The following is a 14,271-nucleotide window of genomic DNA, read 5'->3' on the forward strand; positions in this document are numbered from 1 at the left end:
ACTCTAAGTGTACTAGTGTAATTATATAATTAAGATAAACTAATACCTAATTACACTACGACCTTCCAATGGTTTGTTCCTTTCCATTATGGTCGTGAGCTACTGTTTATAATTTATAAGGTACTGATAACATGATCCTCTGTGTGTGACACCACACACCATGTTATCTACAATATAAATTAATTGAACAACTACATTTATCATAAATGTAGACATTTGACCAATGTGATTCTTATTTCTAGATAAATGTTTATACCAAAAGCTAGGCTTTTAGTATACACTCTAACAGTCGACAGCCGCAGCCTCCCCCTCACGCGTCTACTGCCGCTGTCTTTAGTAGATATTGTCACCTTCCAGGTAGCCGCAGCTTGGTACTATTTGGGTAATTCCGGCCATCGCGCCGAGGTATTTTACTCTTTGCATCGTTATCATCATGGTGGGTTATTGGGTTTATCCGGCCTGCGTGCCGTGTTCCGGCTTACGAGCCACTGTTGTATTTTGGGCCTGCGAGCCGAGGTTGTAGTCGGATAGTGCATCATCCGAGCCACTGGAGCCAACTACTCATCGAGCGGACATTTATCTACTATTCAGAGTCGCGACGACTCGGTCAGTAGCCCGATCAGCTCATCCACCCATCCGAGGGCGCCCCCCTGGGCCAGGGTACGTCATTGCACTCGTTTCATACTTGTTTTATTATTATCAGGTTATTATGCAGTTACTTATATGTCTGTGGGATTCGCCTCGAGCACCGAGGTACTAGAGACCGGGGGAACCCGGTCGCTGGATACAGGTACAGTTGACCGGAGGAGGACTTCTGACGATCTGGTCAACGCAGCGGACAGCTCATCGACCGGGTCATGGGGATGCGGTCAACCTTCCAGACACGTCATACCGGCAGGTTCGTCTTCTCAGCTTCCAGACAGGATCACAAGTAATTATGTTTGTTATAGAAGTGTAAGGATGATAATTTCTATATTGATCTTAGTTGTTTATTTAATAATATGTTGTTGATTGAAATAGATTTATTTTCATTTATCTTTTATTTGTCTTTGGTATTAAAAAACAATAGTTTAAAACTTCTTATCTTTTACTAAAAAATAATGATTTTTTATGCATTGTGAAATTGTTGTCTTTGCTAAAAAAGACAACGCTTTTTATGCATTGTCTTTAACAAAGACAACGCTTTTTATGTATTGTCTTTAACAAAGACAACGCTTTTTATGCGTTGTCTTTGTAAAAAATAACAACGCTTTTAAAGCGTTGCAAAAGTATTGTCTTTGCTACAAACAACAACGCTTTTAAAGCATTGTCTTTGAGCAGACTTTTAATAACAGTGCTTTTAACAACGCTTTTTCAGCCATATAGACAATGCTTTTAAAGCGTTATCTATTAGTTTTTTTCTTGTAGTGTTACCTTTTTCAAAGATCAGTTCCTGGAAGGTCTTCGCTTCCCCATTCCTAGTTTCTTCTCAGAAATATCTCAATATTTTTGTATCCCTCTTCAACAATTAGTTCTCAATTCTTTTCGACTGTTGTGTGAGGTGATTATCCTCTTTTGATTATACTGCATCCCCTGACTCCTGTATTTGTCATTATTTTTATTATCTTAAAAAATTGGAGATAAGGGTTTTCATTCTCCAAGCCCGAATGAAGATAGTCTTTTTTGATAAGATGTCTTCTTCTAAGAAGAGATGGAAATTCTATTATTTTTTTGTCTGACTAGACGCTTATATCTTAGCCGACCAACTGCAAATGGAGCTACCCCTGTGCTAGAGTTAGGCAACTTTCGTTGGGAGCCTACCTTCGTTTTAGCCTCAAAAACACTCGCAGGCCTGAAGTTCAACATCAACAAGCTGCTCCAAGAGGACATTCTCTATATTTGGGTTGAGTCCAATTAAGGTCGAACCGCCCTTCAACTTTTTTAAGGAACTCGGTCTCACTCAGATATTATAGCTAAGTAAGGTCTTTTCTCCTTTTTGTAGTTAGGACCATGTGGAAGGCTTTCATGGCTGAGACCCTAAAACTCGATAAGGCCGAGCTGAACAAGTGCGAGAAAACCGAGCTAGAAAAGCATGAACTCTACCAACGAGGCTAATGCCAATGAAACGGTGACCAGCGAAGCAGGGGGTGAAGCGGCAACAAGCATGGGGGAATTGTTGCCGTCCCAACCTTCTATGGTGCCCGTGCGGGTGTCCTTAGAGTCCACAGAGTCTGATGAATCCCTCAGGATTTGATGAAAAGGTGTCGATCGACGACTCCTCCACTCAGTCTCTCTTACAAGTCCCTTTGATGCGCCCACCCCCGTTTGAGGAGAGAGCTCAACACCGGCTTCACAGGAGCAACAGGCAAGCAACCCAAACCTGCCGTTGATCAATCCTTCTGGTGGCCAACTTCCAATCGAGCCATTGTTGTTGATCAGCCTTATCACTGTCCAACCGCTTTCCATCCTTTCAACCCCCCCCAACCCACTTTCGGGGGCTTCGACGGTTGGATCCAGTTCATCTAGAGGGCCCATCACCACTAAGATAAGTGTGACGTTTGCGATGCCCACCCACAAAGGGTCAATCACGTCTCCTTCAGATCCCCAGGTGCCCCCACATCTTGTAAGGCTACGAGGCAAACTCATCGAGTGGATTGATGGATAGTTTTGCTCAAGATGTGACTGGGATAAGCACTAATCTTTTTTAGTATAGCTTCATTGCACTTTACGATAACCCTAATATTTTTTTAAAATATTTTTGCTAGTTTTGGCCCACGGGGATGACCTTTTGTCATAGGCTGGTGGACTTGGATTAAACATACTAGGTGTTGCCAAAACTAGTAAAGGAGCTAGAGTCTACTCGAGATCCTCCTGATCAGGCCCTGGAGGAGTTAATTGAGCTGAAGGAGGAGGTTATGGCTCAGACGGAGCTGCTACTAAAGGTTGAGAAGGTACTCAACGAGGAGAAGGAGAGGGTTGTTACTTAGTCAGCCACCATGGAAAGTCTCCGAGCCAATCTGTAGACTTGCGAATCCTAGCTCAAATCAGAGAGTACCAAGAAGGCGAGGACCTTGTTAGATTTGGACAAGAAAATGATCGAGGCGAAGGCCCTCTCCATCAAGATGAAAGAGACTACCACTACTTACGTTGCAGAGATGGTAGGGAAGGTGGCCGATCTAGTGGCCAAGAAGGTGCATGTCCAAGAGCAGCAGAAAACTTTAGAAGCTCAAGGGGTTGAGCTGAAGGCCCTAAAGGTAAAAATGACCAACTACAAGACTGGGAAAGCTGAGCACTTCGAGGACAAGAGAATAGAGCACCTCTGCTCTAAAGAATTCACCGAGATCCTAAGTAGGAGGTTAGTAAAAATGTTCTCCTACTATGGTGATGGAGCCATAAAGCAACTTTGAGAGGCTAAATATCTGACGACAAAGCTTCCTATAAACTTTATCAATCACTAGAAGATCTTTGATGACATCCTAGATGATGCTTTTCCCGACTTCACTTAGTTTGCCTTTCTACTAACTTTTGTACCCCTTGTACTTTCTAGCAATTCTTGTACTTGGGTTGTTAATAGAAATTTTAGAAAATCTTGGTTTTTTTACTTTCTTTCGCTAAGTTAAAAATTTGAGAACTATTGTAAGTGTCGAGCAAGCGACGGAGTGAGCGCCAAGTGAGCAACGGACTAAGTGTCGAGCGAGCAATGGACTTAGTGCCCGAACGAACAACGGATGTGCGTAGGGACCACATTTATAGCTCAGTCAAGAGATGAGAGAGTCTAGAAGTTTTTACCGTCCGGAATGTCATTGGGCATGTGGGGATCACGTTTATAACTTGGTGGAGAAACAAGAGAGTCTGGAAATTTTTATCAACCGAAAGGACATTGGGTGCATAGAGACTACACTTATAAATCTATCAAGAGACGCAAGAGCCTAGAGGTTTTTGTTGACGGGAAAGTCGTTGGGCGCGTGGGGACCACACTTATGACTCAATCGAGAGATACGAAAGTCTGGATATTTTTACCAACCGGAAGGTCGTTGAGCGTGTAAGGATTACACTTATAACTCGGTCAAGTGACAGGATAATCTGGAGGTTTTTGTCGATCGGAAGGTCGTTGCATGCATGAGGACCATGCTTATAACTCGGTCGAGAGTCGAGAGAGTCTGGAGATTTTTACCAACCGGAAGGTCATTGGATACGTGGGGACTATGCTTATAACTCAGTCAAGAGAGGAAAGAGTCTGGAGATTTTTACCGACCGAAAGGTCGTTGAGCACATGGGCACCATGCTTATGACTCGGTTGAGAGACACGAGAGTCTGGAGATTTTTACCGATCGGAAGGTCATTGGGCACATGAGGACCATACTTATAACTTGGTCAAGAAACGTGAGAGTCTGGAAGTTTTCATGCTGCTGGGCCATCATGCTTGCATTTTTACTAAGGGCTGAAAAAGGTACATATTACGATACATATTTTCTCTTAGTTATGCAAGAAATACCTTCAAGTTCTGTAGGGCTACAAATAGTTAGCGCTCCATGACTAATCAAACCTCTTGTCGTTGGAATCTTGAAGGTAGTAGGCTCCAGAAACCAGCTTTTGAACAACTTTATAAGGCCCACTCCATTGGGGTTTTAGCTTGCTAACGTCTCCAACTAGCTTGACTCTTTTCCACACAAAATCTCCTTTTTGAAAAAAAGCAAGGGACGATGTGCCGATCATAGTTTTGCCTCATCCTCTATTGGTAGGATGTCAGTAGAGTGGCTATCCTTTCTCTAGTTTTGCTAATGAAGTCTAGTTCAAGGAGACATCGATCGATATTACCTTGATTGTACAATAATCTCTGAGTGGATTCTTCTCCTACTTAGACAGAAAATACTGCTTCACTACCGTAAACTAAATGGAAGGGTGTCATCCCAATGCTCTCTCGCAGGGTGGTTTGGTACACCCATGAAATACTTGGTAGTTCTTCTACCCAACTGTTGCCAACATGACCGAGTTTGGTTTTGAGTTCTCGAATAATCTCTCAGTTTGTAACTTTTCCCATTACTCTAAGGGTATGTCACTGAAGTGAAAGCTTGGAGAATACTAAAATCTTCACACCATTCTCAAATTTTGTGCTCTTGGAATTGCCGCTCATTATCTGAAACGAGTTTGTGGGAGATTCTGAACCGACAAAGGATGTTGAACTACAAGAACTTGATGACGGGGTGCTCAGTGATTCTGTCCAAAGCTTCAACTTTCACCCATTTAGAAAAATAGTCTACCACCATGAATATAAAATTCTTTTGAGAAAGGGCGGTTGGGAAGGGGCTCACGATGTATATTCCTCATTGATCAAAAGGACAAGAGACCAAAGATGTCTTCAAGGGCTTAGTCGGTTGGTGAGCAATGTTTTGATATTTTTGACAAGAAGCATAGATGACTACCAGCTAAGAAGCATCATCTTGTAGAGTGAACCAAAAATATCCTGCCAATAATATTTTTTGAGCCAGTGTTTGGCCTCCTATATGGCTACCGAAGTGGTCTTGGTGAACTTCTTGCAAAATGTAGCCGACACCGTTTGGTCTAATACAGTTGAGTAATGGGCGAGCGAAAGCTGGCTTATATAAATTATCTCTTATTAGAGTGAAGTGGTTGGCCCTTCTCTTAACATCTCGAGCTTACTTCCTGTCGGTCGGCACGATTCCTTGCTGAAGATAGGGTTGTAAATATACCAAACTGAATCAAGTTTTAAGGTGTTCAAGCTTGCTTAATTAGATAACCAAGTCAAGCCAAACTTGGCCTAAAATGAATCGAGGTGTTCAAGGTTGCTTAATTAGATAACCAAGTCAAGCTAAACTGGGCCTAAAATGAATCAAGATTTTGAAATGATTGTTCAAATTTGACTTGATTTATTTTTGATGAGCTTGAGCTTGGGTTGAGCTTGGTTCGTTTAAATGTTATTGAATTTTTAATTAAAACTTGGCTTGAGCTTGGTTCATTTAAATGTTATCGAACTCTCAATTCAAACTTATTTGATTGTTTGAAACTTTTACTTCTTTAATTGGTTATCGAGATTGATAATTCAAACTTATTTATTTATTTTAATAGTTTTTTATTATTTATTTAACATATTGATAAGAGTTTTATTAACAAACATGGTTCACAAACATTATTCATGAACGTTGTTCACAAATATTATTTACAAACATTGTTCACAAACCTTAACGAGCTTAACACATATGTGTTCGAGCTTATTTGTTTAGTTTAACGTGTTATTCAAGTTTATTTATTTATTAATCTTCTGTATATTGAACGAACATAAACAAACTCTTACCAAGTAGAACACCAAACTTATTTATGAATGTTCGATTCATTACAGCCCTAGCTGAAGATAGGAAATCAGCGGAGCTCGCCAATCTATCGACTCTTCTATAATTACTTGCATATCGATTTGGGCTATCAATAAGGAATGCATCATGGATTTGTCCAGAACTCAAGTGGAAAATGAGCTAGCCATTTTTACTAATTCGCCCACTTTTGAATATCTACTTGGACTATTTTGTGCAAAGTGACTTAAAACCAGTCTTCAGTTTTTCATATGCTTCTATATATATCTTGAACCGCTCACTGTTGACTTCAAACTTTCCTGCCAACTGTTGGGCCACTAATTGAGAATTCGAGTGGATGACCACCTAAGTCGCCCCCACATGTTTCGCTGCTTGTAGCCCGACTAGCATAACTTCATATTTAGCCTCATTATTGGATGCTCAAAAATTCAGCTGAACAGATAACTGCATTACATCTTCTTATGGAGATATTAATAGAATTCTCATATCACTACCCTACCGAGTAGATGATTTATCAATATATATTTTCCATGTGCCCTCAGGTTCGAGATTAAGAACTTCAATTAAGAAATTAGTGAAAGCTTAGGCCTTGATAATCATTTAGGGTTGGTACTGTATATTATATTCACTTAGTTCTATAGTCCACTTGATTAATCTCCCTGAGGCTTCTGGAATAATCATTACTCTGTTGGGATATGTCCGATGTAATGTGTGCTAAAACACGTTTCGTAAACATACGCAACAGAAAATAAAATAATAATAATTCCTAAATTATTACATCACACACACCACATGCATACAAGGATACAACATGCCAAATATGATCGCATAATTAAATTTTTATGAAAAGTAAATTTATGCTAGGTGTACCTTACGGATGACTTGTAATGAGAAGGGCATTAACCGTAGCGATGTTGTTGAACCTCACCTCTATTCGTATCCACGCCGAGCTCCTCAAGACAACTCATTGAGTACAAACCTATCCTTCAGAAGTTACTAACCACGAGCGAAGAAGAGGGATCAAAAGGAAGAGGAAGAGAAGCACACAAGGAAGAGATTTCTTCCTTGTGGTGGTCACGACAACAAGGGGAAGGGCTTCCCCTTATTGGTGGTAGTAAAGAGAGAGGGGAGAGGGAGAAGAGAAGAGAAATTGAGTTAAGAGTTTCCATAAATCTTACAAGTCAATTAATGATCTCATGTGTCTAATTTTCTATCAACTATATCAATATATATAGCCCTCATTAATAAGTTGGATTAGAAAGCTCAAATCCAACCCATTATTTCTTAACTAGAAATTAATCCATTGAGCCCTTGGTTTGGTTTATAACTAAACCAAGTTAGTTCATGACTAATTCATGATTAAACCAAATATGGTCAAACTCTTCCATAAGAGATGTGGCTTATGTTGGAACCCCAAGGTTGTTTTGGTGTGATCAACAAGTTAAGTTAGGTTCTGTTTGTTTCTAACCTTGTGTCTAAGTGTGTAGGAGTTTAGGAGCACAAGTAGTCAAGCAGAAGACGCAACCAGCGAGAAGGAAGCGTGCGGTGGTTTCGAGGGACGAGAAGCCGAAGCGGAAGACTGCTCGAGGAGCAAGAGACGCAGCTAGTGAGAAGGTCGGCACGGGGTGCGACCGAGGGACGAAGACTGCGGATGAGTACGCTGGCGGACGAGAAGGAAACACGCGGCGATTCTGAGGGACGAGAAGCCGGAGGGAAGCCTGCTCGAGAAGACCGGAACCTGGGTTCGGGTGAGCCCTTTTCCGGATGGCAGAGATCACCTAAGTGAGCGGAACCGGAGTTGAAGACCCGGACCAAGGCGAAAAAAGTCAACCTGAGTTGACTTAGGGTCCGGGGCTCCCGGACCAGCCCAGGGCACCCGGAGCAGTCTGGGGCGCCCGGACCAGCCTGGTGCGCCGGAACCCTTCCGGGCGCCTGGAGATTGAATTTTGACCAGATTGAATCAAATCTCGATCTGAACGTTGAGGAATAAAATTTATCCTCCCCAGGGCGCCCGGAACCCTTCTAGACGCCCCGACCAAGGCTATAAATATAGTCTTGGTCCAGAAGCTTTCAATTCATTCAGAACTCAAACATTTTTCTACACTTGTACGTTTTTCTATAGTTTAGCTTCTGTTGTGCGCTTCATTGTTGTAAAAGGCTTCTTCGCCTGAAGGAGACACTAGTGCTACGCTTTCTTGGATTAACAACCTCCTCGGTTGTAACCAAGTAAATCTCGGTGTGCCTTTTACTTTTTTGATTTTATTTATTGCTTTTATTTTATGCAAATGTTAGTTTAAGAGTTCGAGAAGGGTTGGTTTGTTTTTATTTTTACAGGGCTATTCAACCCCCCTTCTAGCCGGCCGCAACGGTCCTTCAGCTTATTCGTGCTTCCATTGCGACAAATATTTTCATATTTATCTTATGTATGGTCAAACTAAACGTTTATCTCTTGATTTAAGAATCCTATTATTTAACTTGTTTTACGCCTTTTAGAGACTCGTTAGTGCGTGTGACTCAATAAGTTCCCGATTTATATTGGTCATCTATAATTAATTACTTAATTATGGAACGATCATGAGTGACACCTAGTAGTACATCATGATTCCCAATTAGTGAGAAAATCATAGTTGATCTTAGAATTAATTCTAAACCCTTCAGCAGCTACAGTGAAACGTGTCTCGTTCCTTTCACTTGTCTTATACCCACTTGGTTCAGGACATGGTCTATGTGTCTTGTCCCCACTAGGCTGACCATGTCACACCTAGCCCAAGTAATACTTCCTTATTTTGTGGATTCAAATTAGTCATACATGTATACAAGAGTCTCACACTTTTAACATATGATGTTTTGGCCAAAGATTTTGAGTAATAATCCTAACGAGTGGTCATAGGGTATACGTCTCCTCGCAAGGAGCGATGAATCCTCTGTGTGCTATCTAAACACCTTCAGGCACTTCAACTTATACCCAATCATCCTAAGTCTACACCTCAATGAGATGCTTGCTTAAGATGCCAAAGTATAAGTCTCTATGACCAAGATGACTTGTATACCTCAAGTCGAAGGAAACTTACACTCGTGCTACAGTAAGAACTTCACAGACAAATATATATATATATATATAGAGAGAGAGAGATATATATATATATAGAGAGAGAGAGAGAACCATATGAAGTCTTACAGCGAGTCACTCCAATGAACTAGTTACCATAACTAGCATCCACGTTTAACTCTCGACATCCAATGTCTTCATCCAGTGAGAAAATAGTTGCTTGACGAACCAAGGAGTATAACTCGTGTTAGTCTTATAGAATTGATGATGTCCAAATTCATCCACGATGGATACCCACAGTGCATTTCGAGGAAACGCGTTTAGCGGATACCCTATTAAATCTCGATTCTCCATTTGATGGCTGATTGTATAAAGCCCGTTTATGATATCTTTTATCCTTGCATGTAGTTGACTCGTAGATTCTCCTTCCTGCATTTTTATGTTAAATAATTTATTCAAATAAAGGTCCCTATTTGTTACCTTTGCATCGTTGGTTCCCTCATGTAATTCGATGAGTTTATCCCATAGCTCCTTCGCATTTTAGTGTGGGCCGACGGGGGTTTAGTTCTTCCTTCGTTAGCTCGCATTGGATTGTGTTGAGAGCCTTGAAGTCAATCTGAGCCTTCTTCTTTATTTTCGGATTCCAATGTTCTAGGTCCATTGGAATTCTGGCATTATCGACGGGAGCCTTGTAGCCTCTAGTGATGCTAAACCATTGGTCAAAGTCGGTCTTCAGGTATACCTCCATCCACTTCTTCCAGTACGAAAAGTCATCACCGTTGAAGAGGGGAGGACGGATGGTGTTGTATCCCTCATTTTGAGCCATGAATCTTGCACACAAAGAGAAAAAAGAAAGGAGGTCCCAAGACTTGGTCTTGGATTAGCAGTGTTTGAGATATAAAAAAAATAGAAGAACTCGAGAGGTATTGCACCAACTTTGAGTTAAAGCCAAACGAGCAAAAAAATTTATCTGAATAGGTAAAGTTTTACCAATTGAGATAGAACAAAAAAAAACTAAAAACATGTTCCCCCGACTTGATTAGTGGTTACACCAATTCAGAGCATAACCTTCTTTGATACCACTTGTTGGATCGATACACACGTGAGAGAGGGGGTGAATCATGTAGTTTTCAAAAACTTGTTTTCTCATTTTTAATCGCGAGTGTGAACACAACAGAAAGTAAATAAGAAATCAAAAACAAAAACCACAAGAAAACACAATCAATTTACTTGGTTCAGAGTCTTCGACGACTCCTACTCCAAGACTTAGGTCCCGCGGACCTACTGATGAGTAATCCACTAAAAACCTCTTCTGGTACCTCTGGAAGAGGGAATCGAGTACAAAAAGGATTAGAACAAGTGCAACACACTGCACTTGTCCTTTTGCAGAAATTAAGTACACAAACAAAATTCGTTACCGACACTTAAGGATTGAAATGGGAGCGCTTGTGTGTCGTTGTCGGTCTACCGGTCGTGATCGGAAGTCCTCGAAATAGTCGTTGGGCACAGTAGCTTTGTAGCAGAGTCATGGCAAAAGCCTGGAGCAGTCGGATGCGTAGTAACTCATATATCGGTGTTCTTTCAAAGCCTTCTTGAGACTGCCTTAAATAGGGCTTGGAAGGCGCCTTCCATAGTTGTTGAAGGTGCTTTCAACCTGGTAAATTTGATCCCGAGCAGCTCGACACTTATCCCCAACTACATCCAAAATTTATCCTACGGAAGGCGCCTTCCATAGCCATGGAAGGCGCCTTCCATAGTCATGGAAGGCATCTTCTATGAATAGTATGAAGACGCCTTCACTGCTTGAAGGTGCCTTCGGACACTGTTCATCCGAAGGTAAATTTTCTCCTTTGTCCTGCAAAACAATATTAGTCCAAATTATAGGATCGAAGGGGGGGGGGGGGGGGGGAATAGCGCTCGTGACTTTCACTTTTGGTTCGGAAATACGCAACGGAATAGAAGTAAACGAAAAACAATAGCTAACACTTTTGGTTACTTAGTTCGGAGCCCATGTTGACTCCTACTCAAATGCCCGCACGTAAGAGTGCTTTCGATGGGCAATCACTAATCAATCGGAAAGATTACAAAATAGAGTTTACAAGTAATTTTCAATTAAAGAATAGTGACAATAGAAAATCTTCGTTGGAACAGTCGTCGGAGCTTTCGGGCGTCGTAGAAGCATTTTCTGAGAAGCTCGAAGAAGCGGAAGTTGTTCATTGTGTTGTTTTGAAGCTTTTGGTCGAGGCTACCTTTATAGGCCATTCCGGGCGCCTGGACCACATGGCTCGGCCACTCTGCGCACGCCACATCAACTTGGCGATAACTTTTGGGTTCCGGGCACCTGAACCGACTCCGAGCGCCCGGACCAGCTTTCTCCAGCACCTTTATTTTTTGTAAAATAAAGTTAGTCCAGGCAAAAATAATATATTTAATATAAGATTTGACAGCCTCTGACTGTCTGGTTCTGACTTTGAGTTTCATCGAAACTCTAGGTCGAACCAACGCCTACTATTCCCTCTTCAGGGAACACGTCCTCATCTACTCCTTTCAGGAGAGTTTACCTATTGCCAGCCAATCCTCTAGACCGACTGGACTTTTGCTCAGCGCCTGAGGCTCCAAGACTTTCTGCTGGACATTCGCTCCACAACCTGTTCAGTCTTTTCTCCTGGTCCGTGACCACCAAGACTTTCCACCTAGAGTCCCCGACTCTAGGGTTTTTGATCGAAGCCCTCGACTCGCCAAGACTTTCCACTTAGAGTTACCACCTCCTAGGGTTTTCCACCTGCCTAACCAAAGCTAGGACTTTTGCCTAAGTACACTTAGGACTTTTCTACAAACTCATTCAAACACGTTAGACCACAAGTAACGTTAACTTTGAACTCTTTGTCATTATCAAAACTCAGGTTCAATCGTCAGATGCTTCTCGTACCAACACAAATAACCTGCAACACAAGTATTAGGACAATAATAATTAATAATAAAGAGTGGTAATTAGTTCCTATCCCTCTAGGACCAGGAACTAGTCAAGGTCTCAGTTTAGGGATCCCAAATGGACCTAAACTGGACCGACGTCTACTATCCCTCAATCGAGACGCGTCCTCACAAGGTCACTCTCCTCTAGTAACTTACCTTAACTTACCAATTTGTCAGATATCCGGTCAATCCGTCAACCTGTCTGGACTTCATGCTACCTATCCGATCGACCCGTTAACCTAGCTAGACTTCTCTCCAGATATCTAGTCATCCCGTCGACTTATCTGGACTTCGTACCAACTATCCGGTCAGCCGGTTGACCTAACTGGATTTTCTGCCAGATATCTGGTCAGACCATCGACCTATTTGGACTTTTCCTACGCACTTAATCAAGTGGTTAGATCACAACAAAACCTAACTCAATTTACTTGTCATTCATCAAAACCTGAGTTAGACCGTTAGTGCAAACTACACCAACACTCCAAACCAACTGGACTTTTGCTCAGCGTCAGAAACTTCAAGTCTTCATGTTGAACGTCCAATCCATGACCGGTCCAATTTTCCACCTGGTGTCCACGACCCCTAGGATTTTTACCTAGAGTCATAGACTTTAGAATTTTGCCCAAAATTCTTGACCCGTCAAGACTTCACTCAGTCCCCCGGACTAGGACTTCGTTGCCTAACCGCAGTTAGGACTTTCTACCTACCTAGCCTCAAATAGGACTTTCCTTTGTCTAAGATCACTTAGGAATTTCCTGCACACTCACTTGATAGGACCAAAATGTAGCTAGAGGGGGTGAATAGCTCATCGCGATCTCGTGCTCGTCGTTGCTTGTTTCTTGTGGTGAAATGTAGTGGAAAATACAAAGAAACAACACTCAACGCTAATACTAGGGATTTACTTGGTATCCACCTCAAGAAGAGGTGACTAATCCAAGGATCCACACACTCACGCACCCTCCACTATGAAAAACACTCCTTTTCGGTAACTATCGAAGGCGGAGAAGCCTTACAACACTCTCAACACAAGAAGAAAGCAAGGGAAGACAAATACAAGAAATATCTTACAAGATATGCAATGAAAACTCTAACCATAGCTTCTTCTTCTTGCCGTAACTTACCTCTTGACTTGGACGTGCCTCCAAGATCCTTCAAGAACTGGCGTGAGAGTAGAGAAGAAGATTGTGGAGAACTGCTGTGTAGAAGAGAATCGAAGCCGTGTGAGTTCTACCGAGAAAAACGCTCGCCAACAGCTATATCCCGCGCCAACGGTCAAATCTCAATCGATCGGATTGCTCCCAATCGATTGGGGAGGCTTTGGATCGATCGGTCGATTGATCCAGAGCACCTCTATGCTCTCGAGAATAGCCTGGATCGATCGGCCGATCGATCCAGGGCTTATCGCGCAAAATCACAGCTCCCAATCGATCGCCCAATCGATTGGAGGCTCCCAATCGATCGGCTGATCGATTGGGAGGCTTTCTGTTTGCGCGATACTTCTTCCCAATCGATTAGGTGATCGATTGGGAGGAGGTTTGTTGTAGGGACTCACCCAATCGATCAGCCGATCGATTGGGCATGAGTCAATTGATCGGCTGATCGATCCATCTCTTGTTTTTGCCCAAAAACAAGTCCAAAATCCCCTAAACCAACATTCGGTCAACCATGACCTGTTGGTACATCATGCCTAGCATCTGGTCACCCTTGACCTGCTAGAACTCCCTCACCAAGTGTCCGGTCAATCCCTTTGACCCACTTGGACTTTTCTCCTCGTGCCAAGTGTCCGGTCATACTTGACCCACTTGGACTTATCTCCACCAGGTGTCCGATCAACCTTGATTCACCTAGATTTCCCATGCCAAGTATCCGGTCAATCCCTTTGACCTACTTGGGCTTCCCAACACCAGATGTCTGATCAAACTTGATCCATCTAGATTTCATGTG

This window comes from Zingiber officinale, chromosome 6B (assembly GCF_018446385.1).
Source record: "Zingiber officinale cultivar Zhangliang chromosome 6B, Zo_v1.1, whole genome shotgun sequence".
NCBI classification, from domain to species: domain Eukaryota; kingdom Viridiplantae; phylum Streptophyta; class Magnoliopsida; order Zingiberales; family Zingiberaceae; genus Zingiber; species Zingiber officinale.